At 42.6% G+C, this 25,264-nt stretch overlaps 1 long non-coding RNA gene across 2 annotated transcripts in view; it reads right to left on the bottom strand.

Moving 5' to 3' along the window:
- The window catches only part of LOC138753863 (uncharacterized), an 89,727-nt gene that overhangs the window by 49,863 nt on the left and 14,600 nt on the right, over positions 1–25,264 (bottom strand). For both annotated transcript variants that reach the window (XR_011351469.1, XR_011351464.1), the window contains exon 2: positions 2,735–2,827. This is a non-coding gene — a long non-coding RNA (uncharacterized lncRNA). The remainder of the gene's footprint in view (positions 1–2,734; positions 2,828–25,264) is intronic.

The raw sequence follows: 25,264 nt of genomic DNA, 5'->3' as shown, positions 1-25,264 counted from the left end.
TACACACACCTGCGCTTAGTATTAGAGGGGGGATTAAGTAGTTAGGTAGGTTAAGTAATAAGTTAAAGTTTAATTCTGTTTTCTGGTTCAAATATAATTAAAAACAACTTTTGTTTAAGTAACCTTGTGATGCTGTTGGTTTCTGGGGTCCTCTGGACTCTATAACAAGGGTGACTTGATAGTTTGCATTCAAACTAGGCTTGTCCATAGAAAACAGAGGTAAAAACACACAGCGACCATAGGAGATAAAGATATATAACCAATGTTTCTGGCCTGAGCCCTTCTTCAAAGCAAAAAGCGGGCAGGTGCTTAAATAAAAGGCAGGGGGAAGAGAAGAGGCCAAGAGGAAAAAGGTCATAATTGGACATGAATAGAAGGATTGGACAGGAAAGATGAGATGATCAAGAGATGGGGGTGGGCCTGTGAATGCAAAGCTAGAAGAAAGGACATGGAGGGAAAGAGAGCCAGAGCTAGAAGAAATGACACATAGGGATAGGAGAAGGGGAGTGTCCGGGGAGCGGAAACCAGAGAAATGGATATTAATGCCATCTGGTTAGAAGGTTCCCAGCAGAATGTTAGATGTTGAAGACAGAGGATAGTGACGGAGGGCTAGTTTTTTGACTGGAGATTTGACATCAGAGCAGTTCCACAAGGATCAGAGCTGGTACTTGTGGATGGTTTGATTAGTAAGTTCACAGATGACATGAAAATTGCTGGAGTTGTGGGGATAGCAAGGAACATTATCAATGGATCCAGCAGGATGTAGAGCAATTGGAAATCTGGATAGAGAAATAGCAGATAGAGTTTAATCTGGACAAATGTGAGGTGTTGTATTTTGGGGAGGTCAAATGCAGAAGAAAGTATGTAATCAATGAGACTCTTTGTAGCAATGATATGCAGAGGGATCTTGGGGGTGACATAAGCAAATAGGGAGATTAAGTAGGCATATGTCATATTTGACATTGGCTTGGGTCCTGAGTTTACAATGGAGAAGTATTGATGAAGGGTATAACATTTTGGTTAAGCCATATTTGGGATATTGTAGGTCATTCTGGTTACTGAAAGATGTAGAGGTTTGGAGAGGATGCAATTAAGGTTCACTCTATCAGAGTATATTTGGCCTCTATCAGAGTATATTTGCAAAAAGGAGAGTTTGGACAAACTTAGAATGTTTTCTCTGCTGGTGTATCTCCCTCCTTTCTCCACCTATCAACTACTGCTTTTGCCAACCCCCCTGCTTTCGCCCCCCTACTCTTTTGTTCAGATGCTTGCCTGCATTTTCTCATACTTTGATGAAGGGCTCAAGGCCAAAATGTCAGTTATGTATTTTGCCTTTGTTACACTCTTTGACCTGCTGAGGTTCTCCAGCATTTTGTGGTTTTACTTCAACTACAATGTCTACAGAATTTTATGATTTACATAGATAGGGTAGATTGTCATACTTTTTTTCCAAGATGGAAATATATTTTACTCTCCTTGGCCCACTGTTTCAACTGATCTCGATCAGATTCAGATTTATCATGAGAGCAGGGCCAGTTCCAGACTATTTTGTGCCCTATGCAAGGCCAGCTACTTGCAACCCCCCAAAAATTAAAGTCTAGCCTACGAATGTTCATAGGATCACTGCAGGAATCTGAACCATCCATCCAGGGTTTAGCATTGAACGGGAGCCTTGGGGGTGAAGGGGGGGAGGGAAGCAGTGAGGGGGAAGTGGGAATCAGGGGAGCATCAGGGAAATCAGAGACCAGGGAGGGTGGCCCGGGGACTGTGGGAATAAGAACTGGGGACGAAGTGGGGAAAGGGATGGGAAAGCAGAGATCGGGGCATGATGTGAGGTGGGGGAAATGGGGAGAGTGGTAAGGAATGGGGACGAGGGAGGGGAGGGAGTGGGGGGAGCATGGGGAAGGGGGAACAAATTAGGATGTGGGGGTTATTTGGGAACCAGGGTGGGTGGGGTCCTGGGACAAGGAGAGGTTGGGGACTGGGGTCAAGGGTAGAATGGAGACCAAGGAGAGAGAGGGAGGACCAGGGAGAGAGAGAGGAGACAGGAGGGAGAGAACAGGGACTGGGGAGGACCAGAGTGGAGGGCAGGGACCGGGCAGGGAGAGGGAAGGACTGGAGGGGGGAGAATAGTGACCAGGGAGAGAAAGTGGGGACTGGAGACTGAAGAGGGAAAGAGCGAGAGCGGGGACCAGGGATGGAGAGCAGGAGAGTGGGAACTGGGGAGGTGTGGTTGGGGGTGGGGGGGAAGCGGGGACCGGGGAAGTAGATGTGGGTGGGGGAATGGAGAGCATGAGAAGCAGGGAACAAGGAGGGTGGAGTGAGGACAAGGGGATTGGGAGAAGCGGGGACCAGGGAGGAAGGAGCGACAACCAAAGAAGTGGGGGTGGGGGGTGGGAATGGAGAGCGGGAGGAGCAGGGACCAGGGAGGGAGGAGTGGTGACTGGGGGAATGGAAGGAGTGGGGACCAGGAAGGGAGGAGCAGGAACCAAATGGGGGATTAGAGCAGAAGCCACAGAAAGGGGGGGAAGCAGAGGGGGGGGGAGGAGGGCTGTGAGGAGAGAAGGAGGGATGCATCGGGCTCCAGCGACCCAGCACCGAGCCAATGTGTCCAGGGCCAAGTGAGGGTATTTACACCCCACCCCTCCCCCTTGGAGATCTGCTATCCCTTTGCCATCTCTGAGCCCCTCACTCACTGGACAGTGCCTCCCCCCAACAAAAGATAAAGTCTTACCTGATTGCACTTGACCTGAACTTGTCCAAATCTGACTGTGCCCTGCATCAGAGTACTTATATGGCATCATATACAACCTTGAGATTCATTTTCCTGCGGGCAAGGCAGAATTACCACTTAGTGGTAGTGCAAAAAAAAACTGTATACAATGTACACATGTTAACAAATAAATGTAAACAAATTACTGCAATACAGAGAGGAAAAAAATCCACAATAAAGTGGAATAGTGTCATTAAATGAGTTTATTGTTGAGGAGTCTGATGGTGGAGGGGGAACAGCTTTTCTTGAACCTGCTGGTTGAGAGTCTTGTGGCACCTACATCTCTTTCCTGATGCCAGCAGCGAGATCAGAGTATGTGCAGGGTGGTGTGGATCCTTGATGATTGCTTCTGCTCTTGAAGGGTGGGGATGGTTTTGCCTGTGATATCCTGGGCTGTGTCCACCAGCTTTTGCAGGGCTTTGCACTCGGGTATTGGTTTAGCTGGTCATCTTTTCCCACCACACATCTGTAGAAATTTGTCAAAGTTTCATACCAACCCAATGCAAACTTCTGTTGTAAACTTAAATATCCTTTCTCACTTTTATGGCACCACCAAGTTTAATGTCATCTGCAAACTTACTAATCACATTAACTACACTGCATTCCAAATAGTTGCTATAGATAACGAACAACGTGCCACTGGTCGTCAGCCTCCAATCAGAAAAACAAGCCTCTGCTACTAATTTTGAATCCAATGAGATACCTCCCCTTGGTTCCTATGTGATCTAACCTTCAAGACTAACTTTTTGGTGGTGAAAGTTTGACAAGTAAAGTTTCAAAAGCAAATTTCATAACTTCACTTAATAATGTATTGCACTCTACATTATTTTTCAATAAAGCAATAGTCAATAGTTAGTTTACCCAGGAGAAAGTATTATCTCTGAATTTCTTTGCTTTTGTGAATTGTATTTGATATTTCCTTACAAGTATTAAAGCAATAAAACACATCTCAACTTCAGTATCATTACATAAGGTTTTATTACTTTTCATTACACTGTAGGTTACCTCAGTATTTTCACAGGGAACTTGAGAAATAAGGGTTTTAATAACCATGGCAGTGGAATAAAATTGTTCATCTCATTTTCAGAGATAGGACATCTATACTGTCTATAATAATCAAAATAAAGAAAGATTGTACTTTCAATGACACTTCAGCCTCAGGGACGATGTTGAATTATTGTTAATAACCTTGAATCAATACAAGCACTAATTTCAATTCAAGTTGGTGAAGTTGCCAAAAATAGTCATTTATTTCCACTTTAATTTATTCCGGTTGATTCCCCGTCCCATAAATTTCAATAGTTCAAAGAGTTGCGGTTTACTAATTTCATGCTTGATGCTGAGATGCATTACTTCTGTAGAAAATCTTGATTTCACTAATTATGGCAGAAGTGTAATTTTATTGCCTGTATCTTAATTATAAATACGATCCACTTTTTATTATCCACAAGGGCAATTCAGGGTTAAAAAGATGGATAAGAGAAATACATTTTTATGCAAAGTTAAATTAAAGTTGATCATCATAACCTCTGAGAAGGAAGGTACAGTGTAAGATGATATTTAGCCAAGGGGTGTTTATCACAGACACAAACTCTTTATTTTTTTAATAGCAGGAACCAGCATGATGTAATGCATTGAATTTGTGCCATAAGCAGACCCAAAGTTTCCAGTTCAAATGTGCCATATGTCTTCAATGATTAATTCTAAAGCAAGAGGTGTGGCGATATTGATTAAGATGTTACCTGTTAAAATTCAAAGGGTGGTTCCTGATCCTATGGGGATGTTTGTCTTGATCCACTGTCAACTTTATTCTGAAATGTGGACACTATGAGTATTTATGCACCAAATGTTGATGGTGAAGGATACTTTTATATTTTTAGCTGAAGTGCATGAAAAAATATTGATAGGAGGAGAATTTAATTGTTGTCTTGATCCGGTTTTGGATAAAATGACAAAATCAATTATTCAAGCTAAAGCAGCAAAGGTAACTTTGAGTGTAATGAAAGAGTTGAACTTGATAGATATTTGGTGAAGGTTAAATCCTAAAGAAAAGGATTATTCTTTTTATTCACACAAGGATGACTCTTACTCAAGAATAGATTTATTTTGATATTAGCACAACTGCAAGGAAGATTTACATACGTGAAATATAAAGCCAGAATTTTGTCTGATCCTTCATTGCTTTTAATGACATATTTGGTTCCTGAGAACGAGAAATTGGTTTATAGGTGGAAATTTAATTCTACATTGTTGAAGAGAGTGGATTTTTGTGACTATAAGAAAGAAAATCGAAGAATTTTTAGAAATAAATTCTAATTCAGTAGTTAATAAGTTTATTGTTTGGGATGTATTCAAGGCATACTTGAAAAGTCAGATAATAAGTTTTACAATGAAAATTAAGAAAGGTTATATGAAAGAGGTTGATCAATTGGAAATGGAAATAGAAGAGTTGGAGAAGGATTTACAAAGAAAGGTTTTAGACAAGAAAATAATAATAAAAAACTTCACTATAATATGATTCAGACTTAAAAAAGAAAAATTAACTGAGAGAACCAAGCAGAGGTATTATGAATTAGGAGAAAGGGCCCATAAGGTTATTGATTGGCAGTTAAAAACAGAACAAACTTTGAGAATAATTATTAGAAAAAGCCCAAAGATCATTACTTATAAACCTCAAGAAATTAATGATTTATTTAAAGACATTTGTTCTAATTTATATAAATATGATTCTAATAGAGATCATTAAAATTATTTTTTTTAATCTCAGATAAATTTACCTAGTTTGAAATGTCAAGATCAAAGAGGTTTAGATGCTCCCTTCGTGGCAAGAGAAGTCAGTGAAGCACTTAGTTCATTGCAAAAATGGTAAGGCACCATGGGAAAATGGTTTTCTGCCTGAACTTTTTAAGAAGTTTAAGGATCTTTTTAATACCTCCTTTTAAGGAGATGTTAAATCAAACAGTGGAATCTCATTCCTTACCAGAATCTTTCTCAACTGCAATAATTACAGTTATATTAAAGAAAGATAGGGATCCATTAAAACCAGAATCTTATCAACCAATATCATTGCTGAATGCTGATTATAAATTTTTTGCAAAAATCTTAGCAAATAGATTCCCTAAATATTTACCAAATTTAATTCATATGAACCAAACATGATTTGTCAAAAAGCAACAATCTACTGATATGTTGCTAGATTTATTAGCCTATTTCTTATAGCTCAGAAAGGAGGTGATTTAAGTGTGGCAGTAGCCTTGGGTGCAGAGAAGGCCTTCGATAGATTAGAATAGGACTTTTTGTTTAAAGTATTAGAAAAGTTTGGCTTTGGGTTGACATTTATAAATTTGTTAAAGTCCTGTAAATATTCTTGTGCAAAGGTGGTGACTAATAGACAAGCTTCTACTTTTTAATTAATTAGATTAAGTTTGCAGATTTGTCCTTTATCTCCAGTGTTGTTTATTTTGGCAATAAAACCCTTAGCAAAGCTATAAGACAAGATTTTAGGATTATAGGTATAAAGGTTAATTGAGAGAAATATAAAATTAATTTATTTGCTGATGATATTTTGGTTTATTTGAATGATCCTATAAATTCTTTCTCTCAATTACATGCAAGATTGGAAGAATATGGGGAAATATCTGGGTATAAAATTAATTGGGAGAAAAGTGAAATTATGCCTTCAGTTAAGGGTGACTATACTCAGTGTAAAATGGTGACTGAATTTAGGTGGCCAAATACTGGAATTAAATATTTAGGTATTCAGGTAGATAATGATTTTAAAAAATTATATAAATTAAATTATTTACCTTTATTTAATAAAATTGCTGAGGATTTGAAAAAAGTGGAATACCCTGTCTATTACTTTAGTTGGTATGGTAAATTGTGTTAAGATGAATATTTTTCTGAGAGTTCAATATCTTTTTCAGTTGATCCCCATCTCAACGCCTTAAAAAATGTAAAGATTTAGATGCAATTTTTAGTAAGTTTTTATGCAAAGCGAAAATGGTGAGGGTTTCTTTGGAAAAATTGACCTGGAATTATATGGTTATATGGTTATGTTTGAATTGGAGGGTTTACAACTTCCCCACTTTAAGAATTATTATAAAGCTGCTCATTGAGATTTATTAATGTACTGTTTAGATTAAATTCCTGTTTGGGTTAATATAGAACTTAGTAAAACAGGGGAAATAAATTTACAGGATTTTATCTATAAATGAAATTCTAAATTGTTGGTGGCTAGTAGGGAAACACCAATTTTGAAACACTTGATTGAATGAGAAATAAGATAGATTTTGAAATAGGTATGAAAGGTATGAAAGGTTTAGCTTCATGAAAAATGCCCCTTTGTCAAAACAGACTTATTCCATTTTCTAAAGATAATCAATTTTTGAGGATTTGGATGCTGATGGATATTGAATTGATAGAGGATTGTTTTGAGGCTGGAAGATTTATTACATTTGAGTGAATGAAGAATAAATTTTATGTTCCTAATAATACTTTCCTTTGCTATTATCAACTTAAGGCATTTTTGATTGATAAAATAGGTCCAAGTTTGATAATACCTAGCTGGAGTGAATTGGAATTAATTCATAATAGTATTGTAGATAAATTTATTTCTGTAATGTATAATTTACTTCAAAGGAAATCCACCAAACTAGGGGTGCATAAATTGAGATGAAGATGGTAAGAGGATTTAAATAGACAAATAAATGAGAAAGATTGGATGGAATTATGTAAAAATAATATGACAAAAATTATAAACATTAGGTATAGGTTAGTTCAATATAATTGTTTTTGCATCAATTTTTTGACTCCACAAAAACTAAACAGATTGAATCCTGCATTATTAGATTTATGTTTTAGGAGTGGACATGAGATTGGATCTTTTTCGCATTCTACTTGACAGTGTCCTATAGTTAAATATTTCTGGTTGGAAGTCGATAAATTTTTGGAACAAATTACGGTGGTTAGGTTCCCACAGGATCAATTTTATTTTTATTGAGTAATATTAAGGTTATAAGATGTAAATTAAAATTAACTATGTATCAAATTGCTTTAGTAGTTTCTAGGAAATATATAGCAATATAACCATATAACAATTCATAGTATGGAAGCAGGCCATATCGGCCCTACTAGTCCACACCAATTTACGTGAAAATCCATTAGTTCCATCTACCCACTCCCTGCCCATAACCCTCTAACACCTTCACATCCATGTACTCATCTAACCTCCTCTTAAATGACAGAATTGACCCTGCCACAACTACCTCTTCTGGAAGATTATTCTACTCAGCCACCACTCTCTGAGTGAAGAAGCATCCTCTTATATTACTCCTAAAGTTTTTCCCCCTAACCCTCTGGGAAAAGAGCCTATTCATATCTACTCTATCCATTCCCTTCATAATTTTAAATACCTCCATCAAATCCCCTCTCAACCTTCTACACTCCAATGAATAAAGACCCAGTCTCTGCATTCAAGATACTGCAATTCAGACAACATTTTTGTAAACTTTCTTTGCACCCTCTCTACCTTATTTATATCCTTCCTATAATTTGGAGACCAGAACTGCAAACAATATTCCAAACTTGGCCTCATCAATGCCTTAAACAGTCTGAACATCATGTCCCAGCTCCTATATTCTATGCTATGCTTTATAAAGGCCAGCATACCAAAAGCCTTCTTCACCACCCTATATACATAGGAATCCACCTTCAAAGAATGTTGAACCATTATTCCAAGATCCCTCTGTTCCTCTACATTCCTCAATGCCCTCCCCTTCATTGCATGCATCCTATTTTGGTCATTCTTCCCAAAATGAAGCACCTCATATTTATCTACATTAAACACCATCTGCCACCTTTCAGCCCACTTTTCCAAACAGTCCAAATCTTTCTGCAGTCCACGAAAACCCTTCTCACTATCCGCAACTCCTCCTATTTTTGTATCGTCCACAGATTTACTCACCCAATTTACCACCACGTCATCAAAATCATTAACCTAAATGATGAACAACAAAGGAACTAACACCGATCCCTGAGGCATACCGCTCACCACTGGCCTCCATCCTGACAGACAGTTGTCCACCATGACTCTGATGTCTATCTTCCAGCCACCGTTGAATGCATCTGACTATCTCTATATTAATATCCCTAGAGACTGAAATTTCCTCACTAACCTTTCATATGGAACCTTATCGAAAGCCTTACTAAAATCCAAATAGACCACATTAACTGCTCCATCTTCAATCTTTCTAGTCACCTCTTCAAAAAATTCAACAAGATTAGTCAAAAACAACTTTCCCCTCACAAACCCATGTTGGATGCCCCTGATCAATCCCTGCAGTTCCAGATATTTATAAATATTATCCCTAAGAATACCTTCCATTAGTTTCCCCACAATCGATGTCAAACTTACTGGCTGATAATTACTTGGCCTACACCTTGTGCCCTTTTTCAACAGCAGAACCATATTTGCAACCCGCCAATCCCGTGGCACCACACCATCCTCCAGTGACCGTTGAAAAATCACTGTCAGAGCCCTGCTATTTCCTCCCTGACCTCCCTTAAGGTCCTGGGAAAAATCCCATCAGAACCAGGAGACATCTACATTTATATACCACAGAAGTTCTAAAACCCCCTCTTTACTAATCCCTATCTTTTGCCTCACTTATCCTACACAATTCAATATCTCTTTCCTTCATGAATACCAACAAGAAGAATTCATTCAATATCTCATATGGTTCCTCACACATTCCTCTGTTCCAATTTTCCTTTGGACCTATTCCATCCTTAACTCTATTTTGCTATTTACATATTTGTAAAAACCCTACAGATTTGCTTTCACCCTATTTACTATAGCCCCCTCGTTCCTTCTTTTTGCCTTTCTAATTTCCTTCTTAATGTTCTTTCTACAATCTATGTATCGTTCAAGCATCTCATCAATCCTTTGCTTCTTGTATTTAACATAGGCTGCTCTCTTATCCCAAACCAACTTCCTAATCTCTCTAGAAAACCACGGCTCCTTCGAACATTTGGCATTGCCTTCTGTCCTGATAGGAATATAAAGATTCTGCATTTTCAACATCTCACCTTTAAATGCTCTCCAATTCTCCTCTACGTCCTTTCCAGAAAAAAGAGCAACCCAAACTATTCCTGCAAATCCCTTCTCGTTTCTTCAAATCTGGCTTTCCCCCACTCAAAGACCTTTATCTTCGGACCAGACCTATTCCTTTCCATTATTAAGCTGAAACTATGATCAATGGATCTGAAGTGCTTCTGAACGCACACCTCCGTCACCTGCCTTATTTAATTCCCCAACAGTAGGTCTAACACAGCCCCCTCTCTAGTGGTAACCTCCAATATTAGACTTTGTGATATAAATGCAATATAACCTTGGCATTCTCTGGTCTTTATTTTTCTATTTTCTTTTCTTTCTAGCAGTTTGGGGAGCTGAGGAGGGAGGGTGGGGGTGTTTATATACCACATGTATTAATTTTTGAATTCAATGTGTGACAATATATATATATTTTTGTGAGATAAATTGGGGCAGGTTTTAGTGTAGGTCACATACAAACACTAAAACATATCTTATTTAAAATACTGGAGCTCTGCCCCATGCTAGACATGTTGGGGCCACCAGTCTTTGCAAAAGCTTTGGAGAGAGTGCCCAAGAGACTTCACTAATGGATTGTTGTTTACAAAAGGCAACAGATGAAAGAGCTTGTCAGAGCTACATTCTGTCTGCAGTGGAACTTGCTGTTCTAAGAGGGTCATGTGGTTTTACAAGCAGAGAGAGTCAAACAGGATTTCTCTCACAGAGAGAAAGAGAGACTGAGATCAGTTCTAGTGTGTTACAGTCAGCAATTGGGACTGGAACAGGACAAGCTAGCAAACTTGTGGAAACCCCATTTGGAAGACAGGCTATAAGTGCTTGGTTCAACCTGTGGTTGTGGTTCATGCAAGAGGAGAGGACTGGCTGTCTAATGTTTCACTTAAAATAAGAGAAACAGAAAAGGCATTCTGTGGTGACCTGAAAGAAGAGGCTATCATCTGGAAAACCCTGAGGGGGAAAGTATCATTATCAAGACACTGGAGTGGCTGATTAAAAAGGAATCAGTTGTGGGTCTCCAAGAACAACAAATCTCTCTGAAAACCGACAAGAACTTTCATGAGCGGTAACTATTTATCTTTCAAGCACCAAAGCCTGGTGAACTTTATAAATGTTAAATTCTGTGCACAGTATAAGAATTGCCTGCAACCAGTGAACTTGGAGGAATGAGATGTGAAATTGGACTGTGAATCAAAGAACTTTTCTGAATTTACACACACATTACATACACGTGCGCTTAGAAGGGGGTTAAGTTAGGTTAGTTAAGTCAGTAGTGATAAGTTAAAGTGTGATTCTGTTTTCATGTTTAAAGATAATTAAAAGCAACTTTTGTTTAAGTAACCATTTATCTTGGTGAATATCTATTGCTGCTGGATTTTGGGGTGAAAGCAAATCTGTAGGGTTTTTACAAATAAAAAATGTAATGTAATTATTATTATGGTTTAAAATTTGTAAATAAAATATGTTTCAAAAGTGTGCCATATACCTTCTTTACTACATTATTGATATGTCATAGACATGGACCAGACAAGTGTTATACTAATACAGGGGTTTTATTAACAGACTATAACTATCTTTGTGAGGTTTTTCAGTTGGTTGTTTTTCCAGACTCTTTTGTGTAGTCTTCCAAAGGCGCTATTTGCCTTGGCGAGTCTGTTGTCTATCTCATTGTCGATCCTTGCATCTGATGAAATGGTGCAGCCGAGATAGGTAAACTGGTTGACCGTTTTGAGTTTTGTGTGCCCGATGGAGATGTGGGGGGGCTGGTAGTCATAGTGGGGAGCTGGCTGATGGAGGACCTCAGTTTTCTTCAGGCTGACTTCCAGGCCAAACATTTTGGCAGTTTCCGCAAAGCAGGACAAAGATAAGCGTATACAGAGCCGTTGTCATACCCACACTCCTGTTCGGCTCCGAATCATGGGTCCTCTACCGGCACCACCTACGGCTCCTAGAACGCTTCCACCAGCGTTGTCTCCGCTCCATCCTCAACATCCATTGGAGCGCTTACACCCCTAACGTCGAAGTACTCGAGATGGCAGAGGTCGACAGCATCGAGTCCACGCTGCTGAAGATCCAGCTGCGCTGGATGGGTCACATCTCCAGAATGGAGGACCATCGCCTTCCCAAGATCGTATTATATGGCGAGCTCTCCACTGGCCACCGTGACAGAGGTGCACCAAAGAAAAGGTACAAGGACTGCCTAAAGAAATCTCTTGGTGCCTGCCACATTGACCACCGCCAGTGGGCTGATAACGCCTCAAACCGTGCATCTTGGCGCCTCACAGTTTGGCGGGCAGCAACCTCCTTTGAAGAAGACCGCAGAGCCCACCTCACTGACAAAAGGCAAAGGAGGAAAAACCCAACACCCAATCCCAACCAACCAATTTTCCCTTGCAACCGCTGCAATCGTGTCTGCCTGTCCCGCATCGGACTTGTCAGCCACAAACGAGCCTGCAGCTGACGTGGACTTTTTACCCCCTCCATAAATCTTCGTCCGCGAAGCCAAGCCAAAGAAAAGATAACCACCACTAAACTGGCCAGTGGGAAAGCATCTCCATCTGCTATACCAGTAGGGTGGAGTATCTCTACAGCCATAGCCAATAGCAAGCACACAGTATAATAAACCTCCCCCTTCCACAAAATTGACCAATTTTAATAAAATACAATAATGGTAAAAGCAAAAAAAAATCAAGGAATCTCAAGAGTTAGAAATTGATGAGAACACATAGCAGAAAGAAAAAAAAGTCTGAAAACCTGAGGTAATACAGGGTGATTCCACTCACTGTAATTATGGCTAAGATTAGAAATGGTCATAACAGAGCCTCTGTGGAGGCTTTGAGATTCGTGTTGTTCTTCGTAAGGGCACAGATGAGGAGTCTTATCTCTAACCGAAGGACTTCTATCGCTAGGTGTGGAAGGGAGTGGAGAGCATGAGGAAACATTCCCATGAAGAGAGTATTGCTCTTCGAGTGTTGCTCGTGATGAGGAGGGTAGAGAAGGAGTCAGTTTAGTGGAAGGACTAGCAGGCTATAGACTAGGCGAGGCTAGATCCCTAAGGGAAACAGTGTCTTTTCTTCCATCAGGAAAAGTAACATGAGCATACTGTGGATTAGCATGAAGCAGTTGAACACGCTTTACAAGTGGGTCAGCTTTGCTGAGTCTAACAATCTTTCTTAATAAAACTCCAGGCCTAGATAGCCAGTTGGCAAGATTGATCCTGTTTTTGATTTTCTAGGGAAAACAAAAAGACGTAGGTGAGGAGTGTCATTGGTAGCTGTACAAAGCAGTGTACGGATAGAGTTTAATGCTTCTGGCAGCACACCTTCCAAGCGGCTGGTGAGGAGACCTTTCGATTTTAACGTAAGAGTGATAGCTATATCATTCAAGGCTTTGCCAGCATTGTAAATTTGTGGCCATCCTATATTTGGTTTTGAATACTGAAATTTCCTGTGTGAAGTATATCGTGTGCTCTGACCACTTTTGGTGCTTCTTCAAAGCATTAGTCAGTAGTGGAGGACTGATTCATCAATCGAAGGAGGTGCTAAATGGTAATTATTTGTCTTTCTTTGTGTATGTTTGACCTTGGAAGTTGTACCCCATTAAAAGTACACACTGTTGACACTATTATTGTTAATCTTGTTGCCAAGTGAAGAATTAGTTTTTAGTTGAGATTAATCTTCCTGTTCCCTTGTCCATTACACAGTCCCTAGGTTCTGTCACAGTGCAAAGATAATTAGTTCCTGCATATAATTGTTCAATCTGCATTGAATCAAGAAAAGGCATTTCAAAGAATAAACATGTCATAATTGAACACAAAAAGTAATTGCCTCTTTTGTGGCCTACTGGGTATATTAAAATGAACAAAGCACACTTACGAGCTTTATTTTCAGACAATTTGTATTCTCCAGATTGAGACTTTAAAAATTGCTTCAAATTAAAAAAAATCAATTTTTTAACTGTGATTTGCAAAAATATGTTCTGCTATTCCACCATTAAAAAGTTGACTGCAGCTTTAATTTATTACAAAAGGCTGAGTTCTGTAAATCTTGTATGATTTTAAAAGCAGTGAAAGCAGCCATGTTAATATTCCACCTATACATTTATTGTATTGTAATGACCTGTTAACTGGGTGGCAGCCCAACACACAAAATGGTGGTCAAATGTGGTGATCACCCAAGGCCCGTACAGGCTAATGGCCTTTCTCCTCGGCTGACTGCCCATGCAATTGGAACATCGACCAAATAGTGACTGGTATGCCACTGATGTCGCTTCCGCCAAAAAATGGACCCAATGGCAGGAAATTGGGCCTATATAAGCAGGGACAGAGAGTGCAATAAATCAGCCTTGCCTATAATTGCATTGAGTGTTTGTTGTTCTTCCATTCTCTGCTGTCGTGACTCGCTATATTGGTGACCCCGACCGGTTCAAATGACATTTTACCTGAAGATGACTGACCAGTCAACTCTACGCACAGTTTCCTTGAAACGGCCGACATTCTGGACAGTGCAGCCACTGGTGTGGTTCGAGCAGGCCGAAGCCTAGTTCCAGCTCCGACAAAACTCTGCTGACGCCAAGAAGTACTATTACATGGTGAGCTCACTCGACCAGGACTCAGCAGAACGAGTCGATAATTTTCTGTGGCAGCCTCCAGAACAAGACAAATATGGGGCCCTTAAAGAGCTTTTAACCAAACATTTTGGACTCTCATGGCGTGAGTGCGCCCGACTGTTGCAAATGGACTTCCCGGGGTACAGGGTCACATCCGTCCTCATGAGTGACATGCTGACCTTGGCCGAGGTCAAGGTTTTTGACAAGGTTTTTCTGGAACAGCTGCCTGAGGATATCCGACTGCTGCTCACCTATGATGATTTTAGCGACCCTAGGAAAGTCGCCACTCGGGCAGACTCTGGAAATGGCAGCTTCATGGTGGAACAAACTGCTAGGTCACAAACACAGAGAACGCTAAGGCCGCAACAACTATCAGAAAGGCAAGTGGACTCCCCCACCGATCAGTACTGCTACTGTCAGAATTGGGGTATGGAAGCTGGCCGATGCTCCTTTCCCTGCACGTTACAGGGAAATGCTGTGGCCAACCATCTCTAGTGGCTATGGCGGTTGGCCAACGAGACAGCTTCCTCCACTTCTGGGACTCTCTCTCGGGACAGCGGTTCCTGGTCAACAAGGGTGCCGAGGTTAGTGTCCTTCCCTGGAACAGGAAACCAAGTCTGGCTCTGAGGGTGGCGAATAGCAGCAGTATTAGTATCTTTGACACCTGCACTATCCTACTTTGTTTTGGCAACATGCAGGTCACATGGACTTTTACACTGGCGGTGGTGGCACAACCACTCCAGGGGGAAGACTTACTCTGAGCCCCCTGACTGCTAGTGAACCTCAAAGGACGGTGTTTTGTGCACACCAGGACTTTCCAGACTTTCTCTCAGCATGAGGCCAAACTACCGGCCCCCCATCTCGACTCTGTCATGGTGTCCAAAAACAAGTTCACATGTATCCTGGCTGAATTCCCTTTCATCACGACACCCCAGTTTATCTTGGCCGAAGCTGAGCATTGGGTACAGCACCACATCCTGACAGCGGGACCTCCATTCCATGCCAGGGTGAGCCACCTTCCTCCCAAGAAAATCAACCTCGCAAAAGAGGAATTCAAAAAATGGTGGAATTGTGAATATTGCGGCAGTTCAACAATCCCTGGACCTCCCCCCTACACATGGTACCAAAGGCAATGGGAGGGTGGAGGCCATGCGGAGAATACCACGACCTCAACAAAGCCACCACATCAGACAGATATTCTATACCACATATACAGGATTTCATTGCAAATCTACAAGGTGGAGACGGGGGGGGGGGGGGGGGGGGGGCGGTGCGCAGGGGGGGTGGAAATGAATATTTTTCAAGGTCAACCTTGGCCATCCAGGGCTATCATCAAATATCGGACCACCCTGATGACATTCCTAAAACTGCTACCATTAGGTTGTTCGAATTCCTAAGGATGCCCTTCAGGCTCAAGAAATCTTCCAGAAACTCATGGACGTGGTAAGCCAGGACCTCAGGTTTGCGTTCATTTACCTGGATGATATCGTGATAGCCAGCAAAGAGCCCACCTAAGACAAATGTGCACTCACCTGAGTGACTTCTATCTTAAAATCAACCCAGCTAAATGTCACTTCAGGCTAGAGACAATTGACTTTCTGGGCCAAAGAATCAACAGTCACGGGGCAAAACTTCTGCTTAAAAAATTAGAGGTCATCAGACAATTCAACAAACCCCACATGATGAAAGGCCTCCAGGTATTCACTGGTATGATTAATTTTACCACCATTTCATACCAGAAGCAGCTTGCGTCATGCGCCCCTCCCCCCCCCCCCAATTCACACTCATGGCAGGGGAACAAAAAGGAGTAGCCTGGGACAAGGAAGCATCAGGGGCATTCCAACAAGCAAAAGACGCACTTGCCAATGCTATGCTTCTGGAATACCCTAGGACAGATGCCCCAACCGCCCGTCACAGTAGACGCTTCCAACATGGCGGTCGGCTGCATACTTGAACAGCTGGCCAAAGGACATTATCAGCCCCTGGTGTCCTGAACTCAAATACAGTGCCTTCAATCATGAACTCTTGACACTATACCCGGTGGTCCGACACTTTAGATACTTTTTGGAAGGGAGGTGTTTCAAGGTCTTCACAGACTAAAAGTCACTAACCTTTGCCTTCAACAAAGTATTGGAACCTTGGTCAGCCAGGCAACAAAGATACTTCTCCTACATATCAGAGTTTACCACAGACATAGAATACATCGCCAGTAAAACCAATGTAGTGGCTGATGCACTGTCATGACTGGTGATTCAGACCACCTAGATCCTGTCCTGGGCATAAACTACACGGCTTTGGCCAAAGCACAACAGACATACCTCGAGATTCCTGCATACAGGATGGCATTCTAAGGGCTCAGGCTAGAGGACGTCACCATCGGCTCAGGCAACCAGATGCTCCTATGCGACATGTCCTGGAGATGGCAGGTTTTCAAAGTGGTGACATCCTGAAATACCTGGCCATCAGAACCTCCATCAAGATGGTAGCCAGCAAGTTCATCTAGCACAGCCTCCGTAAGCAGGTCAGTCAATAGGCCAAGACTTACACACCCTGTCAGACATCAAAGGTACAAACGCACACCAAAGCATTCTCCCAGCATGGCGAATGTTCATTCACGCCCACATTGATTTTGTAGGACCGCTGCCAGTCTCCCGGTGGGGCAAGGTACCTTTTGATGATGGTTGACCGCTCCATAAGGTGGCTAGAAGTGGTTACACTAGAGGAAACAACTACCGAAACCTGTGCCAGAGCATTGATTAATACCTGGGTGGCAAGGTTTGGGGTAACAGAGCATATGACTTTACAATTCACCTCGGGACTCTGGGCAGCACTGACCAACCTTCTGGGAACCCAACTCCACCACACAACGGCATATCACCCACAGGCCAACGATTTGGTGGAGCGGTTCCACAGATACCTGAAGGCTCTTCTCAACGTACTGCATTGGACAGATGAGCTACCATGGGTCCTCCTGGGTATCCACACAGTACTAAAGGAGGATTTCAACCCTTTGGCACCGTAAGTGGTGTACGGTGCACCATTGGTCATACCAGGGGAGTTCTTGCCCGCTGCCAAGGACTCAGAAGAACCATCAGCAGAAACGTTGGATAAGCTAAGAGAGTGACTAGGCACCTTAGCCCCAGCACAGTCATTGCCGCACGGTCAACCAAAGACTTTCATCCACAAGGATATAAAGACATGTAAATATGTCTTTGTATGACAGAGAGCACACCCTTTGTCCCTGCAATGACCATAATAGGGGCCTGACCAAGTGACCAGGCCCAATGGGTCCACATGTGTGCTGGATATCAGCGGTGTGGAAGAGACTTTCATTATCGACCGCCTCAAGCCAGCACATATAGACTCCAGCCAGCTGGTCTCTACATGGGTCCTGGAACGCAGGGGCAGGCCACCAAAGGAAAAGGACAATATTCGGATCTCCGGTTCTAGGGGGGAGGAGGTTCATGTAGCGGCCAGCTACCCAGGTGGCAGGTCGACACAAAATGGCAGTCAAGCACAGCAATTGCACAAGGCCCACATTGACTAATGACCTTCCTCCTCGTCCTACTACCTGCACGGTGGGAACATTGACCAATCAAGGACTGGAATGTCGTTGACGTCATTTCCGCCGACAATGGTGCGAAAACCGGGCCTAGCGGCAGGAAACTGGGCCTATATAAGTGGGGTAGAGAGTGCAATAAACCAATCTTGTCTATAACTGCATCTAGTGTGTGTCATTCTTCCACTCTCTGCTGTAGCAACTCGCTATAGAAGCAGCTCTATGGTGGCACTAAAAGGCCTAGAATTCATCGAACTGGCTATGTGATGTCAGTGCGTGATGATGTCAGGGCATGATGATGTCAGGGTGTGATGATGTCAGGGCATGATGATGTCAGGGCATGATGAGTGTGTGATTCTGGCTTTTAAAAGGTTGTGCAGGTGATGAAGAGTAAATCTGTTTGATTTGCTCTAAAAATGCCTTGTGTAGTTATTTCATCGTGTCAACTGTGATTCCAGTGGCCACAATAGGTGACCTCTAATGAGTTAAAAAAATGTATTTTTGGAGAAATATGGACTCTGTAGCCAATGCTGTGATTCTACCACCTTTTTGGATGGCTGAGCCTGAACTGTGGTTCCAACAGGCTGAAGCACAGTTTCACCTTCGCAAAGTTGAACAGGATACCACCCCTTATTACCATCTCACCAGTGCCCTGGACCAGACAATCACTAAGAGGGTCGATGACTTTCTACGAGATTCACCACGTGTCAGCAAGTATGATGCTTTGAAAGCACTTTTATTACATGTATATGGTATGCTCTGTAAAGAAAAGGCTGCCAAGCTACTACATCTCAATGGGTTGGGAGATTGCGTCCCTTCAGAACTAATGGATGAGATGCTGTTCCTGGCAGTTGGGGAAGTCCCAATATGTTATTTGAGCAGCATTTCTTAGAGCAAATGCCAGATGATATTTGACGCTTGTTATCCAAGTGTCCATTTGAAGATCCAAGGGCTGTAGCGGCACAGCAAGGAACAATAAGTCTGCACAATCAACTCCTCCGATTTTGACCCTGTGTCACACTCTAGTGCTCTTAGCACATCTCTCCCAATAAGCAGGCAATGCCCCAAGACAAGCAAGCAGCTCGTGGACATTGCTTTGGTTTTATTACCACAGGCGTTGGGGAGAAAATGCCCACAAGTGCCTTCCACTGTTCATTTGCAGGAAACACCAAAGCCAACCGCCAGTAAGGGCTTCGGCGGTTGGTGAGAAACCTGCAAGCCTATTGTATATATGGGACCAGTTGTCCCTGGGAACATTTCTGGTAGACACGAGTTCACATGTTAGTGCATTTCCACCCATCGGTTTTGACACATTCATTCCTAACCTGGATCTGAAACTATGAGCAATTAACAATTCCAAAATTCCAACCTTTGGCACCAGGAAGATGATTGTCAAGTTCGAGAATCATCTCTACATTTGGCCATTCATTATTGCAGCAGTAACCCGACCTTGGCTTGGTGCAGATTTTCTTCGGGCTCATTCATTTCTCATCGACTTAAAAGTGTGTCGGGCTAATAGATGGAGCAACTTTTCAGACTATGTCTCTGGCAGATGCCTTTACCCTTGCTTTGCGACTCCTAACATCAAGTAAACCAGTAGATGAATTCTCCAATGTTGGAAGATTTCCCTGAGATTACTACTCTACAATTTTCTACCTCCACTGCAAAGCTCAGTGTCACTCACCGTATTTGTACTAAGGGCCCTCCTATCCATGCTAAATTGTGCTACTTGCCTCCAGAGAAGCTGCTTTGAGCCAAGGAAGAGTTTGCAAAGAATGTGGAACTAGGCATAGTCCGTAGGTCCGACAGTCCCTGGGACCTCCATTACATATGGTCCTGAAACACAATGGAGTTTGGCGACCATGTGGACATTACAGGCAGCTTAACGACGCCACCATTCCTAATTGTTATCTGACACCTCACATTCAGGATTTCTCGGCTAATTTGCATGGAGCAAAGATCTTCTCCAAAATAGACTTGGTGTATGGCTATCACTAAGTAACAGTAGAGACAGAGGACATTTCCAAAAAACAGCAATAATTACTCTGTTTGGGTTGTTCAAATTTTTACGAATGCCATTTGGATTAAAGAATGCTGCTTAATCATTTCAATGGGTGATGGATGCTTTAGGACATGGTATAACCAATGTCTTCATTTACCTCGATGACATTGTGACCAGTAGGACAAAGGAAGAGCATTTGGAACATCTTCGTAAACTTTTTATTCATCTTCAAAACTTTGGACTGACCATCAATCCAGATAAATGCATTTTTGGACAAAGAATTATTGACTTCTTTGGGCATAGGATTACTCAGGAAGGCATGACTCCACTGCCATCAAGGTTGAGGCCATTAACAAATACTCAAGACCTGCTACAGTTAAAAGCCTATAGAAATTCTTGGGAATGGTGAATTTTACCATTGGTTTCTTCTAGGAGCAATTCATATCATGAAGCCTCTTTTCTATTTACTGTCTGGAAATACCAGAACCCTCCGTTGGAATGAAGAGAAAAACAATGCTTGAAAACGAAAGATTTGCTGACTCCTGCCATTATGCTCATCTCCCCAGTTTTAAATGCAGCCACCACCCTTTCTACAGATGCTTCCAGTATGGCCGTAGGAAATGTCAATGGGCAATGGAAACCATTAGCATTCTTCAGCTGCTATCTTCATGAAGCAGAGAAGAAATACAGTGCTTTTGATAAGGAGCTTTTGGCCATTTACTTGTCTATTCAACACTTCCATTAATTGTTGGAGGGCAGAGAGTTTACTATGTACACCAACCACAAGCCCTGAACATTTGCATTTTCCAATGTCGCAGAGCCCTGGTCAGCTCATCAACATATTTCTGGAAAAGACAATGTAGTAGCTGATGTATTTTCCTGCTCTGCTTCACTTGAGGTTTTGTCTGTAGACCAAGGTATTGACTGCACACCTTTGGCCTCGGCCCAAGAACATGACCATGAGATGAATGCAATTGGATTTTCAATCACGAACCTGCAATTGACACCCACGCCCAGTAGTTCTGGCATCATGGAAATGTCAAGTATTTGACTCTAGCTATGGTCTTTCACATCCATCAATTTGATCAACCATTTGTATGGTTTCGGACAGGTGACATGGCCTTAAAAATGACATTACACAAATGGTGAGAGCCTGCATTGCCTGTCAGAAAGCAAAAGTTCAGCGGCATACTAAGGCACCACTGCAGTCCTTCCTTGCAGTTACTTGGCATTTTGCACGTGTCCACATGGACATTGTTGGTCCGCTTCCTGTTTCAAGAGCATACAGTTATCTTTCTACAGTAATAAACAGGTTTACGCAGTGGCCCAAAGCTGTGCCTGTGGTCGATGCTACCACAGACACTTGTGCTCGGGCGTTCCTCAGTTCTTGGGTGTCTCATTTTGGTTTACCGGTCGGTGCATGTTATTTTGGATAGAGGACCACAATTTACGTCACCAGTTTTATGGTGTATCAGGAGGGCAGCGTTAGCTAGGGTATCTTTTGTTACCTGGAGCGCATCAGATGCTTCCTGGTTCCACAAAATCATCTTCGTACCGGTCATAAGGGAGAATAAAGGTTTCATGGTGCGAGCCACCCCAGCAGGAGTCTGTGGTAAATATTCACCATGCTGATGAACTCTTGTTGTCCCCTTACTGTTGTAGGCTTGGGAAGCCACTACCTTGTCGAGTAATGGTTTAGCCCCGTGGCAGTTGATCCTGTGACCTAAAAGTCAATTGAGTCTTTGCTGAACTGGCATTTTGCTGGATTAATTGTCAGGCCAAACTCACTCAACCTGTGGCACAATTGTCTGATGTGAATGGCGTGTTTGGCATGGTCGCGGCTTGCAATCAGAATGTCATCGAGGTAGATGAACACAAACTTCAAATCCCTGCCCACAGCATCCATAAGCCTTTAAAAGGCTTATGCAGCGTTTTTTAGGTTGAAGGGCGTTTTGAGGAATTCAAACAGCCCAAATTGTGTAATAATGGCAGTCTTTGCGATATCCTCAGGGTGGACAGCAATCTGATAATAGCCACAGATTAAGTCGATTTTGGAAAATATCCGTGCCCCCTGCAGGTTTGCAGCAAAGTCTTGAATATGGGGTTCAAGGAATCTATCTGGCATGGTGGCTTAATTTAGCCGGCAGTAGTCCCCACATGGTCTCCAACCCCCTGAACCCTTAGGGACCATGTGGAGGGAGGGGAGGCCCAGGGACAGTTGGAGCAGCAGACAATGCCGAGTTCCACTATTTTAAAAAACTCCTTCTTGGCGAAGTTGAGTTTATCTGGCATGAGGTAGCCTGCTCTGGTGTGAAGTGGGGGAGCCTTTAGTGAGGATGTGATGTCTTACTCCATGTTCAGGCTCAGTGGAATTAAAGTGTGGCATCACAATGGAGAGGAACTTGGCTAGAATCTTGGTGAACTCATTGGTTTGACTTGTCACTGAGTGTAGGTGGGAAGCGGTCAGTGTGGTACCTTCCAGTCCAAGGGTCTGAAAGGTGTTTGCACGTACCAGCCAGCGGCCCTTGACGTTGACTAGTTAGAAGTTGACCTGCAGGAAGTCTGGTGCAAGGAGAGGCTGGTGGACATCTACTAAGACAAATTGGCAAGTGAATCACTGGTTGCCAAAATGGAGGGGGATAGTACAGGTGCCTTAAGTCTGTAATGAAGAGTTATTGGCAGCCCGTAACCCATGCCCTGCCTTCTGTTGGCGAGTGTCAGAGGTGAAGGGAGGGGGGGGAAGGACGATGACCTCGGCCCAGTGTCGACCAGGAAGCATCAGCCTGGTACTGTATCCTAGACGTAGAGAAGGGTGTTGTGTAGGCTCGCCGCTGCAGCCACTAACAACAGCCAGTGTTGGCATTTCCTGGGAACCCGCAGGGTGACTGGCATTGCAGGCTTCAGCATCCTATCACTGATGGTAGAAACAATACAGCTCACCGGGCTTTTCAGACTTGGGGGAAGGCTTGCTGGTCGGTCTGTCGAGTGGCTTCCTGGTAGGCCACTGTTGACAAGAAAAGGCCATGTGGTCCAATGAAATGCAGGCATCCCTTTTGCCACCCAGAGCAGATTGGTTCTAGTGGCTACCTTTCTGGGTCCACGAAAACCTCGTCAGCTATAAGTAGCCTGATATCCTCAGGTAACCCCTCCAGGAAAATTTGCTCGAATAGAGCACAAGGGGTATGGCCATTATTCAAGGTGAGCATGCACTTATGAGGGTGGATGGGGCCCTGACCCTCAAACCGTTTATGTGTAGCAGATGCGCAGCATGCTTGCGGTGTGAAAGTCCAAAAGCTTGGGTTAGTACCTCCTTGTTGGCCTGATACTTCCCGTGTTCCAGAGGTTTCTGAAGGAAGTTGGTAATGCAAACTACCGTGTCCTGCTCAAGGGCGCCGGCCACATCGTAGAAGCATGTGTCATCGGCTGTGATGTAACATATGGCAATCTGCGCCTCAGCTTGCTGGAATCACACCTGTGGCTGTGATGTCCAGAAGCTAGGCAGCTTCAATTAGACCGTGTGGATTGCAGGCTGGTTGCTCATTCTTCAGGTCCATGATGGCAGTTGGACCAGTCAGGGTCACCACTGTAGCAGCTGCTACTGCTGGAGAGGTATCGCTCAAAGAAGAGACACTCACTATGGGAGTGAATTCAACACTGATTTACTGTGCTGGCAACTCTACTTATAAAGAGCTCAGATGCCCATCTCTGATGTCATCATGCCCTCTGACTGGTGACATTACGATCCACTTCCTGGGATTGGTCGTTTAGTGCTACCCAGGGAGCAGCCAATCAGTGAGCCCCTCTCATCTCCGAGTGTGGCTGTTTCTCTAGCTGCACCTGATTGGCTGCCGCTGGCCAGCCCATTGGAGTGGGGAGCTGCAGGTGCGTGCTGCTGGGTTGGGCGCCAATTTTGAAGCGCATAGCCCATCTTGGCCGGCTGTTTAGGTCACGGTGTCGGGTCTCCGCTTCGGGTGTGGCACGTTCAGTGGCTCACTACAAGTTTCCTTTTTAGCATTAATCATATTGTACCTTAATCTTTCAAACACCAGAGAAAATAACCCAAATACTTGTCATTTTGTCATCCAGGTTTTATTCAGCTTATTGTTCCCAGGTCATTTTTGTTCTGAGACATGGTATTTAAATCAGTTTTAACTAAAGATTTGTATAGCATTGGCAAGCCTGCTGATTCATTGTAGTCTAATCCTCTGGACATAGAGGCTAGCCTACCATTAGCAATGTTAAATTATTCATTATCCACGACATTTTAATAATGTCTGTACCTAGACCCCTAAAATCTCATTGGCCTTGAACCTTTTAGTACTTATAACTCTGTTCTATCTTTTATATGCCAAAAGTAGATGACCTCATATTTGCCATTGTTTTATCCAACCATTAATATCTTTGTAATTTGTGCATCTATTGTTATATCATCAGATGATTTAAAATATGTGACCTTCATTCATCCAAATCAGTATTAAATGTAAGGAATAGAGAAGGCTTCAACAGAAACTCAGTGAATTGCCTCTCGTCGCATGCTCTGAATGATAGAGGCAGGTGATTATCCATTCAGACTTCTCAGCCAGATCATAACGTAGTTCAAGAAGCTTAACATTTTAGTGAAACATTAAAACTGTATATGCTGGAATCTTGAGTGAACAAGGAAAAACTGGAAGACTTGGTGGGTCAGGTTCCATCCATGGAGAAAAATGGTTGGTCAACATTTCAGGTTGGGCCACTGTGTTGGTACTTAAGTGGGAAGGGGAGATACCATAATTTTATGCATTTTGACCAGTCCACCCCTCAAATTAAAACAATCTCAATTTGTCCAGAAGCTCAGTGTCCTCCCATTTACTGTATACTTTCCTCTTAAACTCCAAACAAGTTAATTCAGTCAATAGAGTGCACGAGGATTTGATTAAATATTAAAACTATGGTTCAAACCTTTGAAGCATCAAGTGATATAATTGTACAACAGAAACTGGCCCTTCAGCCCACTTCCTCTCAACAGATCATCATGTCCTTCTATACTATTCCCACTTGGCTTCATTAATTCCATAGCCCGCTATGCTTTGTTCAATCAAATACCTGTACAAATAACTCTTAAGTACTGCCAATAACTATTTTGTGTGGAAAAATTTTCTCCTCAGATTTGCCCCTCACCTTGCTCCTTCCCTCTTACAAAAATCCTATGTCCTCGAGTTTTATGTACCCCTA

This window comes from Narcine bancroftii, chromosome 1 (assembly GCF_036971445.1).
Source record: "Narcine bancroftii isolate sNarBan1 chromosome 1, sNarBan1.hap1, whole genome shotgun sequence".
NCBI classification, from domain to species: domain Eukaryota; kingdom Metazoa; phylum Chordata; class Chondrichthyes; order Torpediniformes; family Narcinidae; genus Narcine; species Narcine bancroftii.
Note: the sequence above shows the minus strand (reverse complement) of the source record. Positions and strands in the feature narration are given on the sequence as shown.